Below are 23060 nucleotides of genomic sequence, written 5' to 3' on the forward strand. Positions count from 1 at the left end.
GTAACTCATCACACTGGGCAAAACAGTGTGCAACACATTCATCGTACAAAAACACATTGATTGGGTAGGAGTTACTTAACTGCAGAGTGTAGTTTGGGAGTGGCGCACCTGCCGGGGGGTGGGGGGGTAGCGCAATTTAGTGTTTCGCCTTGGGCACCAAATGGACTAGAAACTGCCCTGACTGCAGGCACAAGAGACCTGAAGCCAGTCTGTCCACGCCATGCATGGTAAGTGTTGGTGTGCACCCAACAATCTAGTTTGCGCTGGCCCTCTGCACCCATGTGTGTGGTGGTCTACGATCAGCCCTTCCCCACCTGAGTGTAGTGTGCAGATTGACGTGAAGTGCCCATCACTGTCACTGCATTCTTTACATTTCCACCCCTGTTTTAGCCTCGACAATGTAAAGCTATTATGCCAACATGCTTTGCCTGAGCATTGCCATCTGTGGCTGAAAAATTGAGGCCGGCCTATCTGAATACTGTCGCCTGAATTGCACTTTCCCTGCGCCTGACCCATGACAGGTTTGGGATCTGGGGTGTGGCAGCCCCTCCTGAGGCACGCCAACATGTCATGAATTCTGGGAGTTCCGCGGGTGGCAGGAATAAGTCTGTGAAATGACACTTGCGAAGGTGGGTTCGCTTTTGTGAGTCATGCCACCCGACAAAGTGCTGCATTTCTCTTCAATTGCATGCACGCCTGGCACTCGCAATTAAGTGGCCAACACGCGTTTGTGATCTGGCCGCAGAGTGCAAATGAGTGCTTTTAGGGGAAACCTGAAGCGATTTGGGGAAGCTGTAAAATCCCTTGAAGCTGGATATCTGTGACACTACACATACTACACTAGAACACGCATGTTTTTCCTTCACATGGTTGTCCTGGCGACTCTAAGCGATTGGTCACGCTAACGGTGCGCTGTGTGCACCTCCTGCGCCATCCAGGTTTACATACAGCAATTTACCATCGCTTTCAGCCTTTTGATCAAAGCGCCATCAGCAGATGTATAGCTGTCGTTTCAGCCAGTTGCTATGATAACTCAGGGGGGAAACGATTAAAAGGAGCCTCGCTCTTCGACGGTAACCCTGTCACGGATAGTTTATTGCGATACCTGCTCTTGTGAGTGATACCGTGAGCGACTGAGATGTCTTTGGTCAGATTTACGGTAGTCGTGAGTTTGCAGTGAGTTTGAAGTCCCGGTGGTTTTACTGTCTCACTACAGGCGCTTCACTCTCACGCGCACCCCCACGCTGACGCTTCACTCCATCTGTCATCACTTGTTCCTGGCTCAGCCCCTTCCTCCCATCCTCTTATCCTACAGGCTTGGAATGGTGACAGATAGCAGGTATGGATGGAGGCGTCCGGCTCATCTGGCTTTGAGTTCATAGCCCCATCTCGCAGGCAGGCTCATTTCGTTTCGAAATAACGTTACTCTAAAACAGGCCTGAATCCATTCTTTCCAAACGTTAAAGGTGGATTGTATGGCGCGGAGCTCCCATTGGTGAGTCTTCATTGTGCTGTACATCCTGGCCCGAAGGTGCACTCGCTGCAAGTCTCGTGTCTGAATGCAGGATGCACTGGTTGCTGAGTGCAAGGTGGTATCCTGGGGTATCTTGGGGTACCCTGAGGTGCTATGAACTGGTGCAGGGAGCTTGTCGCTGCAGCTAAATTGTGTAGAAGTCTGCTCTGAAGTGAGTAATGCATTCAGTGACTGGTGCAGTATGGGCAGAGGACTCTGGCGTTGGGTTTCTCACACTCCCAACTTGGAGGCTGCTATGTAGTCAACACAGTGCCATCCTGAGTGAATGTGGGGGCCGGGGTGGTCTTATCTAGATTTGTGTGCATATATAGGTTATGCGTGGGAAGACTGATTCTGAACGAATGACCACCGTTCTGTCCCATTACAAAGCAAATGAAACACACACATACAAACAAAACAAAGGTGGCTTTCGAGGAGCCGCAAAAACCGACAGAGGAAACCAATACCTGATCGGTCGCACAAAGAACAAATCACCACTGAATCTGCTAGGTATGGATAATGCGTCACTCGGGTGGTCACTGGCCACAGGCTTGGCTACCTGCACACATCAGATTACAGCGAGGACTATGACAACTTTGGTCGTGCTGGTCACATAATTCTCTGCCTACTTACACCAGACTGCGCCTCAACACCTCTGACATCAGAATGCAGAGAAGACCTATTACAAATGTGGGCATGCTGACACATAGTGAGTCTTTGGCACTCACACCATCTCCTGCCTCCTCTCAGCACCCATACAGAGGCCTGAACACATGGAGCCTGTCCAGCCCTGCTAAGCCTTATTTGGCCAAATGCACACACGCATTCTAATCTTACACCTTGACCTCCAAAACTCTGGACTTCGATCCACTGAGGGAGTTCCCACTACCAGTGCTATGAGACTATAATTATGGTCAAAGGCGCTTTATAATTTACAAGTATAATACAATACAAAGGTGGATGCAGATTCTGGCAATTATTGCTGAACTGAGCATGCTCGGACATTCAATCTTGTGCTTGCAGAGAGCCTTGCTAACGGTATTAAAATACTCCTATCAAGTGACGAGATATGGTAATTTGCATTGAGATGAGTCGCCAGATTGTAGAAGTGCTTGACCTATCCATGGAGGCACTACATTGACAGAGGTCACAAAAAGCATTCAGGCTAGCCACCCAGCCAAAGTGCTACGTTCACATGAAATCTTGTGCGGCCTATGTAGCCGTAGGCGCAGTAGTACCCATTGAGTGCAGGTGCGGCGTGTGGCCTTAGACCAGAAATTGGGCAACACCACATTTTTGGCTGACTGGTTCTTATATCCTGTATGCTTGACGCTTTATATATCATGATATAGTTATCATGCGCTACACCAAAAAGCCCCCGCAACGCCGCTGTGGGGAGGACTCTGAAGCCCCTGTTGTCCTATGTCCAGGAAGGGGGCGTCTTGGCCCTCACCCGGGGATGGGCGGCGACCTACTGGCACCACAATAGGGTTGGGGCTCTGAATAACAGAAGGCACCACTCTGCGCCTTCAGGGTTGCAGGCTTATTTAATTTGGATGGTCATTAAGACAAGCACCGAAAGAATTTTTGGAAACACACATTGCAAAACCACATATTGATTAATCCCATACATATAATTGCATACCTTGGAATTTCTAAGTGAAGCAGCTATGTTCAACACCTTCTCTTGAAACATTCTGGTGGTGCGAACGAGGGTAAGCACTATGCCCCATCCCTCCCCACCTCAGTGCTCCTGCCATCGTTTATGAGTTACACTGGGGCTCCGTGTTTCTTCTGGGTCCGCCCTGACCACAGAGCTTGACACATTTGCAGAACATAGGCTCACTTTATAGTACATTTTCTAGTTGATTTAACAAGTGTACCCCTCAAACGCCCCACTTTTCTATGCCCCTTCCCCCAAACAGCCGCCTTCGCCAAAAATGTACTTATACGGGTCTGCTGCTGTCCACAAAGAGCCTCAGGAAGCATCCCTCTCGCCTCCTTAGCAACTGTTGGCCTCCCTCGGCACCAGTCTGACATTACATTAGCAGCTGTTCCGTATAATGCAGTAACACATTATACATGTTCTGTTTCTAGCTACAGCGCCAGAACGAACGATTTAATAAACTGCTGCCTCTTCATTCGTCAGGCAAAACTATCCCCCCATCACCCCCACCCCACCCAACAACGGCGCATCGGGGCAATTAACGTTTCCTGTGAGAATTAAGAGTGATAAACAGTTCATTATAAGCCCGGGAAGCCTTACCCACCTGGGCATGGAGGCTGCCTAGAGGACGGCGAAGGCTGGCGCGACCGTGTGTCTCCGCTGAAAGTTGCCGCCGGGCAGCAGGAGTGCTTGCCAGCTGCCGGCGGTGTTACTCCGGCAGGGCACCGCCGCCGGCCATTTCCGGCGCGGAACTGCGTGCCCCGCGGTGGCTCGTGGCCACGGTGCGTCTGAGCTCGCGGCGGCTCGCGGCCACGGTGCGTCCGAGCTCGCGGCGCCCCGCGAGCGGCGTGGATGAGCGCGAGCTTCTCTGCCTCGGCTGCCGCTGCTGCTGCCTCGAGCCACTGACGCGGCTCTGAGAGGAGCAGCTGTTTCCAAGTTACTTCTGACAGGCGGCGAGAGAGAGGGCTGCGCTCGCCTCCTCAGCTGATCCCTCGGGCGCCCCCCCCCCTCGCCCTCACTGTTATGCTCCCGGTCTGTGGCAGAACCTTCCTTCGTTATCCCAGGGGGGAGACTGTTGATTTTTTAGCCTCTGAATATCAGCCAGGCAGTTAAAGGTCTCGTACTCTGGGTGTTGGCTGTCTCACGCTGAATGCTACCGTAGCGCAGCGCTCCACTTCACCCGCTACATTCTCAGCCCGCTGAAATACATTCAGGCGAATCTACTTCACACGACTCGTTGATAGGATGAATGGTTAATAGTATGAAAGGGGGCGAAGGACAGAACGTATTTATCGATATATTTGGACGTACTATTTTGAGAAGTATGCACCTGCTAACTGCTCCCGCCCTACACATGCAATACATTAAAATGCATGCTAACTGTTCATATAGGTTGTTAAACACCCAGGAACTTTCCCATTAAAGTATACTGCAACAGGCCCAGCTGAATATGTGTGGGGCCCATTTCACCATGATGGTTGGGGACCCCCCTTGCTTAGAGCGGAAAACAGACTGAGGCTCCCATGGGGTGCTTACATTATAATTGAGGCAAGGAAATACAACAGGGGTTTAATAGCCCCAATTATCACGAGATGGTCAATGGCAGGGAGCTGAAACACTAAATGTCTATTGAAAAGCTATGCATCCTTCTTTGTCAGCAAGTGGCTGATATGGAGGAACCAGTGTTTAAAGGAAATCAGGTGATAACACGTCTCTATACCGTGCAGAAAGTGACGGCCAGAAGGGTTCCAGGTAACTCAGCAGGTAAAACAAGCGCTGCAAAGCGCTCATTTAAAGCCCCAGAAGAAAAGTAACATAGAAAGGGATATATTGGCATGTTATAAGACTGCTGATTGGCAACATGGGGACAGTTGCTTGGGGCCCCGCTGAGGCTTGAGACCTGGTTCAACTGAAAAAACTGAAAGGCTCTGACGCCGGCCCTGCCCTTGAAGAACAATAAACACACCAATAATAATAACAACAGTAAGGGGGTCATTACGAGGTTGGAGGTAGCCATGGCGGTATTAGCTATTAGCGCCATGGCTACCCCCTTACCGCATTCCGGGTCAGTGTTCCCGGAATAGGGACTTACCGGGTCATTCCGACCTTGGAGGACCCGGTAAGTCCCCATTCCGGGAACCATTCCCCATTCCCATTTGAGCCCTCATAGGGCTCAAATGGGAATTGGGATGGAGCTAATAATGGGCCCGCTATCAACAGGCCCGTTATTAGCTCTGAAGTCCCTTAACGGGTCCCTTCCATAATGCCTGGTAAAACCAGGCGTTAAGGAAGGGACCCGCTAAGGGACCTCGTAGTAGGGCGGTAAGGGATTACCGGCACCAGTGCCCTTACCGGTGCTGGTAATCCCTTACCACCCACCTCGTAATGACCCCCTAAGACTCATTAGAATTATGATAATGATCATTAATAATATCACTGAAATGAAATAAAATGTGGGTACTTATATTGAGCTAACGACTGGGGGAGATATCTAAGCTTCAGTACCAAAGCCTTCACGTATAAAGCTAAAAGAAGTATATGAGAACAGGGACCAGAAAGTGTAATCGTGGAAGAGTAACAAGGGGCTACATCGGTCAGAGTGTCGAAAAAGAATTGATGAGAGAAAAACAACTGTTTTTAAAGAAAACGTTTTTAACGTTTTCTTCTAAAAGAAACTAAGGTATTGGTTGTTCAAATCCCTAAAAATGCATAGAATTCCAGTGATTCTGCCAGTACCTAAAAGGAATGGCCAGAGGCCCTTTATGTTGTATCGTGGGGCCATAACAAATAGCTGATGAGAAGTCTGGGATGGGTATAGGAGGTCATCATACCCTTTAAGAAGGCTGGTGCTTGACCATGCAGGATATTATAGTCCAAGGTCATTGCCTTGAATTTAACTCTATCCCATAGAGGGTGTCAGTGCATCTTCTGCAGGGCCTAAGTGATGTGCAACTGTCTGAGTGTGTTTTCACAGTGTGTGTTGCAGTGGTAAGAATGACCTGTAGCCTGTGCACGCTTTTTAAAATATATCCCCAGGTATAGAAAATTGCAGTAACCTATTTTTGCACCGATGATTGCACATGCTATATCTGCACAGTTAGTTTCAGATTGCAAGTAACACACGTGCCTGCGCAGCATCAGGTAGTATAAAGAATGTTTCACAATCGTGTTAACCTGAGCTGAAATGGACAAGGTGGCATCAGGAAACATGCCTAGAGACTTGACTGTATCTATAGTTTTAATATGTTCCTGGTATAAGGGAACGTAGGGAGAAGTGGAGTTAATGTCCATACTTAAATGGTCCGTATGTAGTAAAAGAAATTCCATTTTGGATTGATTCAGCCTAAGGAAATTTGTTTCCTTCTAGTTTTCAGTGGTGTGGAAAATGTCCGAACAAGTACAGAGATTTTCTTCCGGGGCGCCTATGAGTTTCAGTATAACCTGCATATCATCAGCATCATTTTGAAATTTCACCCCTAGACTCGTGAAGAGGTCATGGAGAGATATCAGGTACACATTAAATTAAAGCGGAGACAAGAATCCCGAGGAGCACCACAGTCCATTGTGGAGGAAACATATTCAAAGGTGGCCAGGATAACTGCAGAAGTGCTGCCCTGGAGGAATGAGTGAAACCAGCTGTCTTTGATGGTGTCCAGTTATAATGCCTTGAGCGAGTTTGTGCAGCACATATGGAGGCTAGTGGCATTGTATTGAATGCTGCTGACAGATCTATTATCATAGGAATGCATGAATCGTCAATATCTAATAAGTTAAGATTTTCTTTATCATCAAGAAGAGTCTTACATCAAAGTGGGCTTGCTGGGACTGCAAAGTTTAAAGAAAGTTTGAAATAATATTTTGTTGAGTTATCTGCTTTCTATATCTGCGAGTTGAAATAAAGTTTTTATTAGCTACTAATAGCTCAGTTGTATAATGTTTATGATGGGCTTTTAGGGTCAACGTTACAGTCTTGTGGTCCTGTGTTAGCTATGATTTGAGTAACCTTGGAGGATAGTTCAGAGGCTGTTTTAGCTAATATCAACGGGGGCAGCAGAGGGGAGAGGGAGAGATTGAAGGGGCCTGGTAATGTAGAACATGTGACCTGCTTCTAACACCTATCTATGTTTACAGTAGGTTATGTGCAGCAAAGTTTCAGGATATTCAGTCTTTAAAATGGGGATCATCAGGTCAAAGTGATCAGACCGATCTAAGTGCTTACACTCGATGTTGCTAATGTGAACATTTCTTGACAGGATCCAGTTCAGTATATGGCCTTCAATTCGTAGGAAAAGAGATTGTGTTTGAAACCCAGATTCTTAACGAACAGCCAGAGGTCCTGAGTGGCAGGATCTGTATTGACATCAAAGCCGAGATGAAAATCTCCCAAGATTAAAGTTTTATTTAGATGTGTTAATGTCAGCAGGATTACATTTTAAGAATACATCTGTGAAATTCTTGACTTTTCCTGGGGGGTGATATGAAACAAGTATGCGAATGGCACAATTGGGGTGCAGCATTTGTAAAGTGTTACATCCAATTATGTCTTCACAAGTAAAAGCTCAGAGAGTTAACGTTGACTTATGAATGATTGCAACTCCTCATGTCATCCATGCATTAAGAATATTATGAATGATGGCTAATCAGTACCCATTTTCATAAATCTGCAACTCCTACAGTGCAAATACAGAAGGCAATAACTATGTTTAGCTTTTTTTACCTTTCTTTTAGGACATCAAAGTCACGCTTCACCATGGTCGGTATTACCACCTCTTTGGGGCAACATCATTTATATGTATTAAGAGATCCCTGTGTGGCAGGTATTCCAGAATAACCTGCTCTATTTGTATCTTATTTGTATTGTATTGTCTATCTATGCTGCTGCTAGCGCCAGTGAGCATCACACCTGTTATGATGCATTAAAGGAATGAAATGCACTTAATCCTGAGTGGCACTAGTGCGCTGACACTTAGATTTTAGCATTAAAAAACAGTCTCTAAAGTGATGTAAATAAAGTACATTTAGTGATTAGTCCTTTCATTGAAGTCATAGAAATCACAAGGTTGCAAGAACTATAATATATTAATGAGGTAAATGTAAATAAACGGATTTTACAAATAAATGTATATACATATTCAATGAAAAAACTTTATTTAAAGACCAGTTAAGGTGAGAAACCTAACACAACAAAACCCCTGAAAATCAGCGCTTTGGGGAACTCAAGACTGGCTTAACTCCGCGCGCTCCCGTTGATACCGGCCCTAATGCTGTATCCCCCATACAGCCATTTGTATGTCATTGAGAATCCTACGGGATTGATCAAAAGGATAAATCAATCAAATCAATATTGGAAGACATCTTAAATCATATATGCACTGGACTGGACTAAGAGCAAAGTATACCATTTAAAAATGTTATTGGAAAAGATAAAAAAAAGACATGAATACAACTTAACCTATGCACACAAAAATTCCTCTACTGATCAGTAATTTATTAATCATAAATCACTAATAATTAGATGAATAAATCACTGATGTGTAGATGCATTTTTGTGTATATATGTTTAGATGTATTTATATGTCTTTTTTATCTTGTTCCAATAAAATGTAGAATTGTATATTTTGCTCTTAGTCCAGTGCATATATGATTTAGGATGTATTGCAATATTGATTTGATTGATTTATCCCTTTGATTAATCCCAAGTGGAGAGTTTTCATATATTTTCCTTACTGTACACAAGGCGTGATCTAATATAACGTTATCCAGGTGAACCAGCGGGCAGTCTATAGATACTTGGATTTGTCAGATGCTTTCAGCAGAGTGAATGACTGCATTCCAGTTAAATGTTGATGCCTATGGAATGGACTGTGAGACAAAGCCTTGGCACAGATCATCACATTCCTGTCAGAAAGGCAACAAGTAATAGAAGGCGAGCTCTAGTCCCCCCAGCAGAAGTTCTTAGTGGAGTACCCCAAGGCTGAAGCACTCAATTTTCCTATATTTAACATGTGCATGCATTAATTGGCTAACACGCTATTCAATTATCATTACTATGTTGACCAAGCACGAATGAGAATGCAGCTCTGACACTGCTTGAGAAACAGACTCTCATACCAGACGCACCCAAATTACTTAGGGCCTAATTCACAGAAGCGTTTTATTATGGCAAAACCCCATTGAAAAACGCTCTGTGAATTAGGCACCTAATGTGTTCTAGATATATAGGATCGGATGACAGGGACCAATCTAGCTCAGAACAGAAAGAAAACAGAACTGATTAATATCTGCTCTGGAACCACAGACCTCATTCAATTCAGCTTCCCTCAACAACAGGGCACCGCTCCTTTGTCTACGAAGGAAGTGGAAATCCAAGGTGAATATATGGCAATGCTTTGTCTTTCAAGTTGCACATTTCAAAATGGGGAACAACCTTTAAAACTCAGGTTTGACTAAGATCGGGCCACCCATCATTGGAAGTGCCCCATACACAAGATGACATGCTCAGGGACTGAGTTTGCATGTAGACCTTCCAGAGGAAAACATGGGGGAGCCTAAACGTTGTAAAACAAGGCAGCCAAACAGACAGAAACAAATCAAGCTGTCAGGCCGTGTGATGCTCGACCAATGTAAATTACACTGCTGCCAATAGAATGTCATTTTTAATTTAAGTTGCCTTCTATTGTCTTATCTGACAGGTTTTCTACTTTCAGCACAGGCCCGAGATATATATTGCTGCCGGAACTGTGCACTCAGCCGAGCAAGCATCATCAACATCAGGGGTGTTGCTAGATCTGGAAAAGATCTGGGGCTACGCTAATTTTGGGACTGGGGGCTAGCTAGCCTTTTTGGTTATAATCCCGGAGCTTCTATCCGGGGTTACAACCAAAAGACCCAGGGCTATAGCCCCCTCACCCACCGCACCCTAGCAAAATCAAGACTTGACCGTAATCACTCGAAAAAAGGAAGCATGGTAATACAATTTATGGGGAAACAGTGACCATATATAATATGAAATAAAGTACCCCCAGCTGTTCCTAAAGGAATATATCAAGGCAGCTCAGAGTTTCATGACCATATAAAGGAACTCAACCTTTGGCCTGATTCAGATGTGTGTGGTGTGATGAGCTCACCTGTCTGTTATCCATAGGGAAAGTCTGAAGAACTCGGGAGGTTGTAGGAAGCCACTTGCCTCTTTCTTCAAGCCCTGGGTGCGATATAAGGAGGATACACCAGAGGAGTCCAGGCCTTTCCTTGATTGAATCAGGGGTGTGCTTGGTGCCTACAGAAGGCAAAGACCCAGGCAAGTCAGAGGGAAATGCATTTCATAGGTGAGGGACAAAGTGGAACCACCGAACCAGAGCCAATCACGATGCATGAAGACAATGGGGCTATGTGCGAATCAGATCCCTCGCTGCTTGAATCATTCTATCAGCACATGCACATAAGGAGTCACAAGCCTCCTGAGCTGGCAGGTGAAAGGACAGCTTTCCTGAGAGAGCAGATCTTTTGTTTGCCAAACCAAGAAGGCGAAATAGTGAGAGAAGGGCAAATAGGAGGAGAACCAGGACAACAGGACTTGTTTTGGCCAAGCCGAATGGTCAACTAGAAGCAGGGAGTGAGAGTAGGAGTTGGCTAAGCCAGTGAAGCCAGAACCTAGGAGAAGTCAGGCTGATAGGCTAGTTTCAGAGTCGTACTGAACCTGGGCCCAGAAACTCTCAGGGGCTACACCCTAAATCAATAAGTAATGAGAGCAAAGCCAGCTGAGGGCTCTGTCCCGAGACTCACGTGGAGGGGCCAAGCCCACCAGATGAAACAAAGGAGCCTGGCTAACCTTTGAAAATGTAAGTAGTTGTAAGTAAATCCTACTTAAACATACCTGGTAGAGGGGAGAATACTGACCGCATGAAACTCCGTGGGCAAGAGCAGGGCTATCCAAGGTAGTTGTGGTGAGACAGATGCCTCGTAGGATGAAGACCGCACTGATGGTCAATACCAAGTAAGATGAAGAGAAAGGTTATATCCAGGATCAAGACCTTGAACCATGAAAAAGTTGATGTCATCGTGAAAGAAGTGTGCTGGGGCATTGTGATTATGAGTGACAGGCAGAACACTGTCCTGGTGGACACCTAGGAGTTTCTTGAAATGTGTCTGAGGATTGGACTCTGGTCTTCTGGTACTTTGGATTAGGTCCTTTCACCGTATGTATGTTAATTCTCATTATACTGTTTTGCTTAAATGTTTCTAATTTGAGTTGCATACCCATCCCGCAGGCCGTCCTACAACCCAACCCTGTTACAGGCAGAATACCAACACTATTTTGTGTGTGGGTATTTATGTGTGTACGTATGTATGTTCTGTGGCGACCACCCATGAGAACGTTCACAGAACTTGCAACTTGCTTAGAATGCACACTGGGGGGGCACCTTATCCCACATATTTTTATGACGAGCATTGTTTGGGTAATGTTGTGTACTCTTTGTCTGGCTTGTTCCTTTCTTCATCATCTTATTTTTCAATGCAATCTCTGAGGAATGTCAGCGCCCGTGTGGTCTATCATGGCTTCCTCTGCTGCTTCTTGTACCAGTACAATCCGCAACGGGCACTGTTTCCTACTGGTTCGCCCAGTCCGCATCATCCAATGTTTTTAAAGTCAGGATTGTTGGGGTCGCTACCAGTGAAGACAACACCTTGCATCATTCTGCAAAGTTTTTCACTCATAACTGAAATCCCTTCATCTTTTGCCCTCCCGCCATATTTAAGGAAGTGTGATCCACTAGACTGCAAACCCCTCCCTGCTATGACGAAGAGAGAATAAGAGTACATCCTAATTTCCTGTCTACACCCAGGAAAGGATGAATGCTCCTTCCAACCACAAATAAAAAGACATTATTACTATACGTACACTGTGACGTCTAATATGCACAGACTGTGACGTCTAATGTGCACAGACTGTGACGTCTAATAGGATGCTCTGTGTATGTGCATTATCTATTGCTTTCATCTTTGCTCAGCTACTTGCTTGTATTTAGTTGTGTATTTTTATTTTTTGGGGACTTTTTTACATCTTGGTATTCGGTATTTGTATTTGATGATGTTTTAATGTTACCAGTTGTGCAGTGCCGGGTTAACATGTGTATGTTGTTTTTTGTAGCTGCTTATGGGTCGAGGGGGCGCCCTGTGTCAGATATACAAATTGTAGTTTATAAATAAAGCAGTAAGCACAATTGTAGAGTGAAGCTTTTCAGCCGAGCTCGTGCGTGACTTCGCCTTCCCAGCTTTGGCCCCAGCTTTGTCTTTTTATGGAGAGCCACGATGAGCTCCAGGACGGAAATTGCGTAGTGACGCCAGATAGCGCCAGGCACATTGTGAGCAAGCCCATCCTAGCGCTCGCAAGGCTGAGTCCTTGAATCTCAAGGTTTACCAGCTCGGCTCAGAGCGGAGGCTGTCGCAGCACACGTAGTGTTTCGCAAAGCAACAGATGTCTTTAGATGGTGTGTGAAATGCGAACACACAGTGGGACAGATTCTCTGGTGTAAAGAAGGGATGCACTAGCACGCCATCTTGTTTTGCTCCAGAAAAAAAGCCCCTCTCTTCTCACAGGGGCTCAAAATGTGTGCATTCTGATGCCCTGCCCCGTAAGGAATTGCACCGAGCAGGACTTCGAAGGAGGCATTTCTCTGAGTTTCAATGTGCAGCCCAAATTCAGAAATGGGATTCGCTTAGAGATGAGCAGTAATGAAAAACATTCGCCTTCCCATATTTGGAACAGATGCAGGGTTATGTGCAATGCATGACAGGGTCACTGGTGTAGTCCCAGACGTAAGATTAGTACATAACGGTAGTCTGTGGTCGGTATTCAGAGATTTGATATAATCAAATAGGATCAATCCAAACTACGGCAAAGCAGCAGTCACTGAGAAAAAGGGAAAAAGTCCTGTTGTATTTGAAATGGCATAGTCCCATACGTCGTTAGAGCATAGTAGTCATCACGCCATCAAATGGCCCCACAAGTTAAAGGAAATACCGGGGTTAGATCCCCATGCACATCTTTTTCTCAGTGACTGCTGCTTTGCCGTAGTTTGGATTTGATCCTATTTGATTATATCAACTCTCTGAATTTCGAAAACTGACCATAGACTACCGTGATGTACTAATCTTACGTCTGGGACTACACCCCATACCTGCTGCATCATTCTTTCCGATTCAACCTTACTTCATTATTGCCTTGAAAACGACCGATTTGGTCGAAACACTTGTCGGCTGTACAGAGAATAATTAAAACATTACCTATGTTTATGATAGAATTGTATCTTGTGTATATGTCTGCACCACTATTCTGTACCTATCCCATACATGTTGGGCTTTGTGCGTTTGACCACATTCCCAAATAAACTATGCTTTCATGAGGGGTTGTGCAGGCAGAGCAAGAAGAACAACCACTTTATTTTGAATGAGTTTACCAATACCTTTTTAGAGGAGCAGGTGATGTCATCTCTAGTGCCCGCTCCCCTCACCTGCGTCATACTGGGTTGAACACTGGTAAAAGAGCTCTGTGTGTAACTCCAGGTATTCTCCCAGTACCACATTGAGTGTATGAGAGACCTTATGCACTCAGACAGCCATATTGAATGTACCATTGTACTGAAGTGGTGAAAGGATGTCAACATACACCATTGGACATAGAAGAGCTGTAAGTGCAAGTTGACACGAGTAAAGTGAAGTCATAAAGGGAAGATACGATGACGCACAGAAACGATATAAGAATACTCAAAGAATAAGGGTGTAATCAAGTAACAAAGTAATCAAATATAAAGAGATGACAAAATCATCTATGCTTAGAAGACAAGTGAGATGAAGCGCAACAAATGTATATATGCAGAAAACACACGGTAGATGAGTTACATGGAAGCATACTGCAGTATAAACTATAACATGAGTAAAGCGGCCATAATGGAAAGATGGACGTCGGATCGTGTTGAAACCACCTAAGAGACAAACCAAGACTGCAGAGTTGGGAGACGCTACAGAAACAGCGTCATGCAAGAAACAAAGAATATCTGTTTTGCTAAAACTAAGGATGACACAGCAAGGCATGATTGGAAAGAACAAAAGGATTTAACCAGGATAAGATATACCTCAAGGACCCATTTCTCTTAGATTAAGCAGAAGTGAAAACATCTGCAAGTGCCAAGTATTGGACAATCAAGGTTGTGAAAAGCATATGTGAGATGAAATGACCAAGTCTCCAGAGGCCAAGAAGAGTAATAGCACCCAGCATAATTAAATCAAATAGCAGTAAATACAAGTTTGAAATGGACACATTTGTGGTCTACTAACATGTGATACAGAACTTGAAAACAAGGCCTATTCATTAAGCTTCAGACAAAGATAGTGGTGTACCCTGACTCCCTTAAATTTTCCAGAGAAGAAAACAGTTAGCAAGGTCAACTATAAAGGAGAAGCCTTGGCTTGTGGCTTAACTGATGAGAGATGGTAGGCTAACTGACCAAAGTGTGCAGTGTTCTGACATCGTTCTCTGCACCCAGGTTTCGTTTTGTTCACGTGCTGCTAGCGAGCCGATTGTCCAAGGTTGGGAGAGTACTCCAACCAATCATGAGTGGCTATGAAGCAGCATGCTGCACAATGTTGCAGAAGCCAATCCGCTGTCAGTATTCTGCTATAATCAGTATTATACATATTTTAGAGGTAGTTTGAGGTATGCCCACCAGATAAGAGGAAGCCAATGATGTTATTAATACTTACACATGCTATAAGTACATATGTTCCCCTAACCAATCCCTCCCCTCGATAGGTTTTGTTGTTTGCCATGTAGGATGATGTCATAACTGATGCACATTGAGGTGTAAAGTCTTTTGTGTAATAGAAATGCTTGGAGAGTGTGTGAGCTGTGACTTGCTTTTCTTGCCAGATGCCCATCCCTTAGTTGAGCTGACAATAAAGTAGTACATTGCCATATTCTTTGAGTCTGTCTGATTATTTGGGTCTGAGGTCATTTATTATGATAATTCCATTCTGCGCATGAGATACGCTCCAAGGTGCTACTGCACACCTTGCATAATGGAGTGTTTTAAAGGGTACATTTATTCATCCTCGCATTACAAACCTATTTTATTTAGTGACCTGAAAACAAATCATTTTAATTCAGCAATAACCCCCAACCATGTGCATTGTATTAATCTTTTAAGATGTTGCGTAGGGTATACAAATAACAGAATTGTCGCCATAGCAATTGATTTATGAATAAATAAAGCACAGCTTTTGCAAATATGCGGCTGCAAGAATTGCTTTAGTGCTTGTAAATAAGAATTATTTTCATGAAGCTAAAACAGATGTGTTAAAAACGAACTGCTTGCTGATGCAAACGCCTCCAACAAATTGAAAATTAGTGGAATGTCCTGCGTTCAGCAGAGACAATCCTTTGCCAGCTGTGGGTTACAGCAGCAGCTACAGATGTTTGTTGGATTGTCGAAAATGGTGCAATCTGTACTTTTTAAATCGACAGCAAAATATAAAAAATCTGTCTTGTTCTCCCAGATTCACTGCTGAAGATGTTTTAGCAGTATACACACTTGTTTTTAAAGGTTAAGTTATGTCTGAAATTTAAACAATGAAGTTGTATGTTAAGTGGCAGTGATACTTTTTATACAAAACTAACCACCTCACTGAGAACAAGACAACTAAAACAGGATTTGTCACAATTGAGAACACGCCACCATTGTTAACAAAGACAGATCATATCTTTATTCAAACAATTATTTTGACAGTTTTTTGTAAAAGATTTTTGAGGAAGAGACCTGAAAAGGGCATATCTTTACGTGGGAAAAGAATGCAGATGAGGAAATTGGAACGCACATGAACCAGGACCAATCAATAATTGACGGAATAGATAACTTTGGAACTGAAACTGGTCCCTTTGCACCATTAGAAATGGCTGGCGTGTTTGTGGAAATTTCTGATGCAACCTTGTGTCTATCAAGGCCAAACATGATACATCTATGAAGTGCGCTATGTGCTGACCATACTCCATTGAGGTGGGCAGTCTGGAGTTTGGAAGAATTGTTAATACATTCTAATTCTCTTTTCTTCGGAGTACCATTAATATGTCTTATTATATGGCACACCAGTCCATACAATTCTTGAAGAACAAGTTAATTGAGAGGATTTTCTTCAAAAGCATCCCCCTGAAGAATGTTCCGAGTTATTAGGAAACAAAACATGTTGGGTTTTCTAAGCTGTGTTGGTCTTAGGGTTGTGGTGGTGCTGTAACACTTTTGTGGAGTTCATAAATAGAAAACCTAACGAGGCCTGACTAGGCCGAAACACGTGTCTGTGGTTGCTGTTGGTACTCTTGTTCAAAGGAGGATTGCCATAGCATTACGGTGTTGGACTGCTGAAGTGGGCGGGACAAAGACTGCTATGCAAATGGATATTCCTCCTTTGTGAAAGGTATAGTGAGCTAAAACCTGTGGTTTCTTTCTTGCAGAGGGGCACCCTGACTTCTTTTTGTATGATCTATCTCTGTTAACAAGGGTGGCATGTTCTCAATTGTGACTAAACTTGTTTTAGCTGTCTCGTTCACAGTGAGGTGGGTTTTTATAATAAAGTGTTTTTGGACACCCATTGTGACCCCCCTCAGTTTTTTCCGGGTCCCTCCCTTTGCATATAATAAGTGACAACGATACTTCTCATTTTGAGACTGCAAGCAGAAGTTGTCATAAAAACTGGTGCTAGCTGCAGCACTGTAGCTGCTGGTCACTGTGAGCAATGGTGAGAAACATCTAAGCAGCCACTTTATAAATAATAGTGTGAATGGAGTTGTTTATACATTTGACACCTGTCTCACTTATGAAGTCATCCATATGAAAGAGGCATGTGTCTAAAGAGTGTTGGGGTTGCCTGAAGGATAAGCAAGTGGCTTAGGCAAAAGCTGTCTGTCTCAGACAATACATGAAGAGACCCAGCAAACATGTATTTTGGGTTGCTGAGTATTGTCTTGGGTGATCGTGTTTGCAGCCAGTTGGCATATTGTAAACAAATCTCTGTCTGGCTCTGTTTGTAAATAAGTCAATTTAAATAAATTACTTTCTCATTCAATATATAAACATTTAAATCAGTGAGTAAATCACCTTCCTTCAGTAAATAAATGACCAAGTCCTGGCATCAGGGCCAGCTTAATAGACCTTCTTAAGTGGTCACTTTGGATTTCAGCATACCCGCTGATTGCCTTCCTTTGTTCTGCTGTGCAGAGGACAACAATAATCTGCCACCATTGTCCCCACCCTCCATTGTGTTATCTGCAATTTTGATACAGAATGATACTCTAGAATAGGGCTTGTGGTTTTCACAGATTCTCTCGAAGGAAGCATATGTCTTCACAAATTAAAGGCATTGGGCCTCATTATAAGCTTGCCGGCACTGTTGTTACTGGACCGGCAAACTACGAGTTCTGATTGTGGGTGCATTACCACCTGCCAGATCTGACCTGGAGGGCCGTGCGGCACCCCCGAGCAGACCTTGCCGGATGCACCGGCATCATTCATGAATGGTGCCGTTGCTTCCGGCCTCCCCATTCCCATTGAGTCCAATGGGACTCAAATGTGAATGGGGAGTAATTATTACTGGCACTGGGGAAATGGGGATTTACCGGGTCCGCCGTGGTTGGAATGCCCCTGTAAGTCCCCATTGCCGGGTGGCGGTAAATTCATGACTCCGGTGGCAGCCGTGCCGGTATTTACCAGCGTGGATACCGCCGGAGTCATAATGAGGCCCATTGTCACTTTAAATGTGCATTTGCTCGCATAAAAGACATCTTTAAGAGGTGCTAACTTATCACAGAAATGTTTTACCCAGCAGTCTTTGGTGTGGGGTACTGAATATGCTTGGAGATTAATGAAGTTCAAGGTGAGGTTTACGTTATGCACCCTCAATAATAAAACCAGGACAATCACCCATTGGGGTTTGTGTCAGGAAATATCTCCATTATAATCAATTAACCACATAGCTTCCTCAGAGGGCAAAAGAGGGCAGCACATTTTTTTAAATGGGCCGCCATGTATCTTTATTAGGACCTAAAATCACATAAGAGAAAGGGGAGGGGAAATATTGCACCGATTTAAGCTGCAGGCTGCTTTGTATAAAGTAAAAGTCAATTTCGGAAACATAAGAATTACTGTGCATTTTTATATTTGACAAATATTCATGACAGTGAATGAAGTCTGCAACCCTCTGAGCATATATTGAACACTGGCCATGCCGCTCATTTCATTTGTGTTAACACCATAACAGTAAAATATCTGCAAACCACGACCCAAATATACTCATTGTGCAGGCCTCAGCCATTGTGCATGAGGTGCTGACTGTCCTGCCTGAGCCCATTGCAGGAATTCCTTTCAAGAGAAGGGCCTTCGTAGTTTGTTCGATTGAAAACTGGCACAAGTGTCCTGTGAGCACTTTTAGGCCCTTGACGTGGGTTCAGGAAAAATTGTGCTGGGTGCCTACATGTGGGGATTGAAGGACCCTTGGCTTTGAGCCAGTTTTTGTAGATTGCCGGGGCTCTGCCCCAGCAGACTTAAAACCCTCTCACCACATAAGTATGGTAAGAGTGCAAAATCCCCAAAGCCTTTGCTGTTCTTATGTGAGGATGTCAACTCGGCCAGCGTCCTTATATTGGCTTGAAAGGTAGTTTCAGTGCCCTAATGACTTAATACCACATCATACATGTGGATGTGCTTCAATTAACGTGTTAGGGGAATTTCTGGTGGTCGGCAGAGCCGTGCCCGGGGTCCGCGGACCTCCAGCTCTCGGAAGGCCCTAACTCCTTCCACTTCCCAAAGAAGTAGAGGAGCTACGCAAGAGCAATTAGTTACTGCTGTTTATTAGAAGAAACAAGCAGGGACAAATATATGGAGCATAGGTTCCAGGCAACTTCTCATCGTGATCGGGCTCGCAGGCCCGTTTTGTACCTGAGTGACGTAACAGTTTGCGTCACCTGCAAAAGCTCATCCCCGAACCTACCGCCACTCCAGGTTCGTTCCGCGAGTGGTAGGTTCAGTATAGGACCATATAGTGAAAGGGGTTATTGGTGGATTAGAGGTCAGGTGGTACGCTTGGGTTGTCCCTAGAAATTGTTACTTTGAAAATGATACATGGAGAGAGTTAGTGATTGGTTATGTGGTAATGTCGTCAGTGGTTAGCCCCCCATGTCCTGATTGGTCCATCAACGAGCCCCCAAGCCTGGGATCATCGTCATTCCCAGCCTGCAATGTACCTGGTGCTGGCAACAATGTATGACGATGTGTCAGTGCACGACAATGGACAGGTCCTGCTACTGCCACTAGAGCGCTCCTTTCCCATCGCCGCCTGTGTCTGAGTTGTTATAACTTTGTTGCAAGAGGGGTCCCAGACGTGGGACACCAGTGCTTCTTCAGTCTTCGGGAATTGGCATTGTATCAAGTCGGCCTGGTCACGTGTTGAGAGACTGTGGCTGAGGCAGAATTATGGGGATTTGATTTATATTTTGCTTCCGGTAGTCACAGCAGTGGCAAGTGTCTCCTTGGCTTGGAAAGCGCAGAATGTGGATTGCAACATCGCGACCTTGGCTGCGGTGGCTCCAGCCAGGGGCTGTTCTGCATGCTCAGCACCTTGTAGCTCCGTATGAGCTGCTCCTGGCCTGCCGTCTCTAGGCCTACTTTGGCTTGGTTGTATGTTATGGCATAAGGTCCATAGGGCACAGTGGTGTGGGGTGCAGTGTGGCTCCTTGTATCTCGGTCCATCTGTAGGGTCATGTCTCCAGGGTTAGTAGCATAAAGCCTATGCAAGCATATACACAAACTCTTATGGTGTCTTGCGTTTCTGCGATGCGGTTGCTGGCCTATATGAAAAATAATAACGATGCACGTCTGTGAGTGTACGCAGTCTGCTAAGTCATTGCACTGAGCGTGTTCTTCGTGTGGATTGGTGTGTGAATGATCCAGGTGCACGGCAACACACGAGTTTCTGTCTATCGTGGCTATGTCGTCGTGTCATCTCTAACAATGGCAGCTTAGGTTGCAAAGCGTTTAGTCGAGCTGGTCCATGCGATCGGTCCCAGCTCCGTCCTGGTTCCTGCCGCGTGTCTTGGGCGGGATGCGGTCTGGTTTCGCAGGTGGCGCATGGTCACGGGGGGCAATGGGCAGAGGTGCAAACTCATGTGGCTGGAGGTTCTTTGGTCGTGATGTCGTCTTCCACAGTTTGTATGTGGCTTGAGGGAAGGGACCCTCCTATTTTTCCTCTTCAAACCCTTGTAGCATGGAGGAGCACAGCCAAAACTATTGTGCTAGATGGCAGAAAGGGAGAAATGACATATGAGGAGGGACTCAAAGCTTGTAGGTGTTGCTTGGTTCTTGGACCATTCCCACCCAGCACCTCCTCATGAGAACTTCAGATCGCTTTAATCAAGCCTTACCATCAAACGTTGCACTAAAAGTCCCTGCCAGTGTTTTCTTAAAGCTGTTTTTTTAGAGTTAATTACATTTTAAGTTGTTAAGCAGCAAGTTGTGTAATAGAAATGTCTTAACCAGGTCTGCCTTCAGCCACTCGATTTATAATTACTATACGTGTCCTTCATTGAAGTCCTATTAAAAACAAACACTGGCAAAGCCAACCGTTTTGGCTTGTGTTTAAGTATTAGGCATTTGCCAGGCACTGCTTTTGGATGTCTAGGTACCCACGCCATTTTGCACCTTCCACCATCAATCACCAGTTAATACCACTGCTACAGTGCCTGACGAGGGCCTTTCCCATGCCTACAAAAAAGCTGAAACTGTTGGCATTGCCAATGCTTGTTTGCATCCTGTCAGGAAAACATGTCTTTCAATCACACTTTTCAATTAAATTGAATTGGAACAACATGCCCGACCACAATGCATCTTTTCTAGCCCATGAATGGCTCAATCAATGTAGCAGGAGAGGCAACATAAACATTAGATATATGCGTGTGAGTTGATATGCGGATGCACTGAATGCTTGAAGGCAGCCATTAAGTGACTGCTACCCTTGGTGTTGATACACACTGGCCTGGGAGATCATCCAACCCTATTCAAGGAGCCACGGGAGGGTAGGGACTAAAGAAGACCTTAGAAAGTGGGTTCAAAGAGTTAAATTTAGTGTTTGGGCGCATCATAGGTGGGAATAAGGCAGCCATGATGTTCTTCAGCCAGCCGGAGAGAGGGCTAGTTGCAATACCCAATATGTAATGTAGCACTTTATAACTGGCCTTTGTCACCGGGGTTAAAAGCAGTAAATATACACTCAGCGCAAGCCTTAGACAGAATTTGTACAGACCACAAAAGAAGTGTAGTATGTGGCATGGGCAGTCGGGGTGAACAGAGTACAGAGTGATCACTTACTGAAGGTACAGGAAACAGTGAGTGGGTCCATGCAAAGCATGACGATGACGCTTTCGGCTCCCTCTGCGTATATGTGCACTCAAAATCCAATATGGTGGTGTGAGCTTCTATCCAGGGCATCTTAACAGTTTTTGGGGCCTAGCTCACAGACAGACTTGGATCCCCTCCTGAAACCTATGTCCCTCCTCCGACCCCCCAAAACCCAAGAAACCCATGTATCGCTCTCCAATCTGCAAAATGAAGGGATTACATACTTTGAGTCGAATTCAACAGATACTCGTCTAAGCTTCAAATGGATTATCTATTTGTTAATAAAATATAAACATTACACATCTCTGGTATTTGCTTTCCCCAGTGGATGCTCTATATTAAATGAGGCTTTGTTGGAGGGCCATTCTTACCTGTGTGGGGGCATCTAACTTCGTTTCCCCTTTTTTCTAAATAGACTGTTGATGCATTTTCAATCTTACAAGCAGTTAACTCTCTCCATGTCCTAAACTACATAATTAAGGACTGTTGCGAGAATGAGATGTGTCTGCCACCTACCCTTCCAATAACTCTCCTGACATGCAAGTACTAAGCCCCATCCCGATTTCAATTGCCTACAAATGCATGCATACAAATGCAGCTGCCAACAATGAAATGCTTTACATTAGTAATTCCTGGGCTTTTGTTGACCACACAGCTGCATGTAGGCACTGTTTATACTCTGCATCCTGTCGCCTCCTTCCATGACTCTGTAAGTCAGCCAGGTCAAGTAAACTGAAATATTACATAACATAATAAAAAATGTCGGGGGTAGGGGCACTAAAGCCCAATATGCCCGATGGTCGTTGTGCCACTGATCCCAGCAGTCTCGCAGAGGAGCATGTCTTGCCTCTGACAGTCACCAGTGATTCAGTGGGAGTGATTGCCCCAAATTGGGAATGACTGAGTGAGAGTGAGTAGCTCTCTCTGACCTGTTCTATTCTACTGCTCCATGCTTGGTGTGAATAACGCACCAAGTTGTCTGTTTCATTTGAGAAATAAAAAGTCTACGAAGACCAGAATGCACAGCAAATACCACGGGTATCTGAATTACATGTGACATGGATACATGTGGGATCTCTGGCAATGTCGCATAGGGACTCCCCAAATCCATCTTTCTCCTGTGTCTGCCTTGAATCGAAGTTCTGCAGGGTCAGCACATCCGAAGTAATAATATTGAGGGGTACTGTGTGTTAGAGTGGGTACTGCGAGGGCAGATGCTGGAAAGACGGACAGACTCAGGAATGACTACCCGAGTCCCAAGGGCACGTTGCGCTCCCAGTGGTCCACTGTGATCACCGACTTGAAGACACATTATGTGGTTTAATTCCCGGAGTGTTTGTTTATTTTTAGGTGAACCCAATCACGTCCTTCACTTCTGAAGTCTCCTTCCTCCTCCCGCTCCTGAAATGTACTACCCTTCATCCACTGCAGCATCAAAGCTTCAGTG

General features: G+C 44.9%; 1 protein-coding gene across 8 annotated transcripts in view; it reads right to left on the bottom strand.

The window, feature by feature from the left end:
* RIPOR2 (RHO family interacting cell polarization regulator 2) overlaps positions 1 to 23060 on the bottom strand; it is a 1323029-nt gene that overhangs the window by 722920 nt on the left and 577049 nt on the right. The window contains exon 1 of one of the 8 annotated variants that reach the window (XM_069613636.1): positions 3784 to 4104. The exons of the other annotated variants lie outside the window; for them this stretch is intronic. The gene's annotated coding sequence lies outside the window, so the exon portion shown is untranslated. Of the gene's footprint in view, positions 1 to 3783; positions 4105 to 23060 lie in introns of those variants that run through there. 8 annotated transcript variants of the gene reach the window in all.

The sequence above is a fragment of the Ambystoma mexicanum genome, chromosome 5p (assembly GCF_040938575.1).
Source record: "Ambystoma mexicanum isolate Mex_15411 chromosome 5p, UKY_AmexF1_1, whole genome shotgun sequence".
Classification (NCBI taxonomy): domain Eukaryota; kingdom Metazoa; phylum Chordata; class Amphibia; order Caudata; family Ambystomatidae; genus Ambystoma; species Ambystoma mexicanum.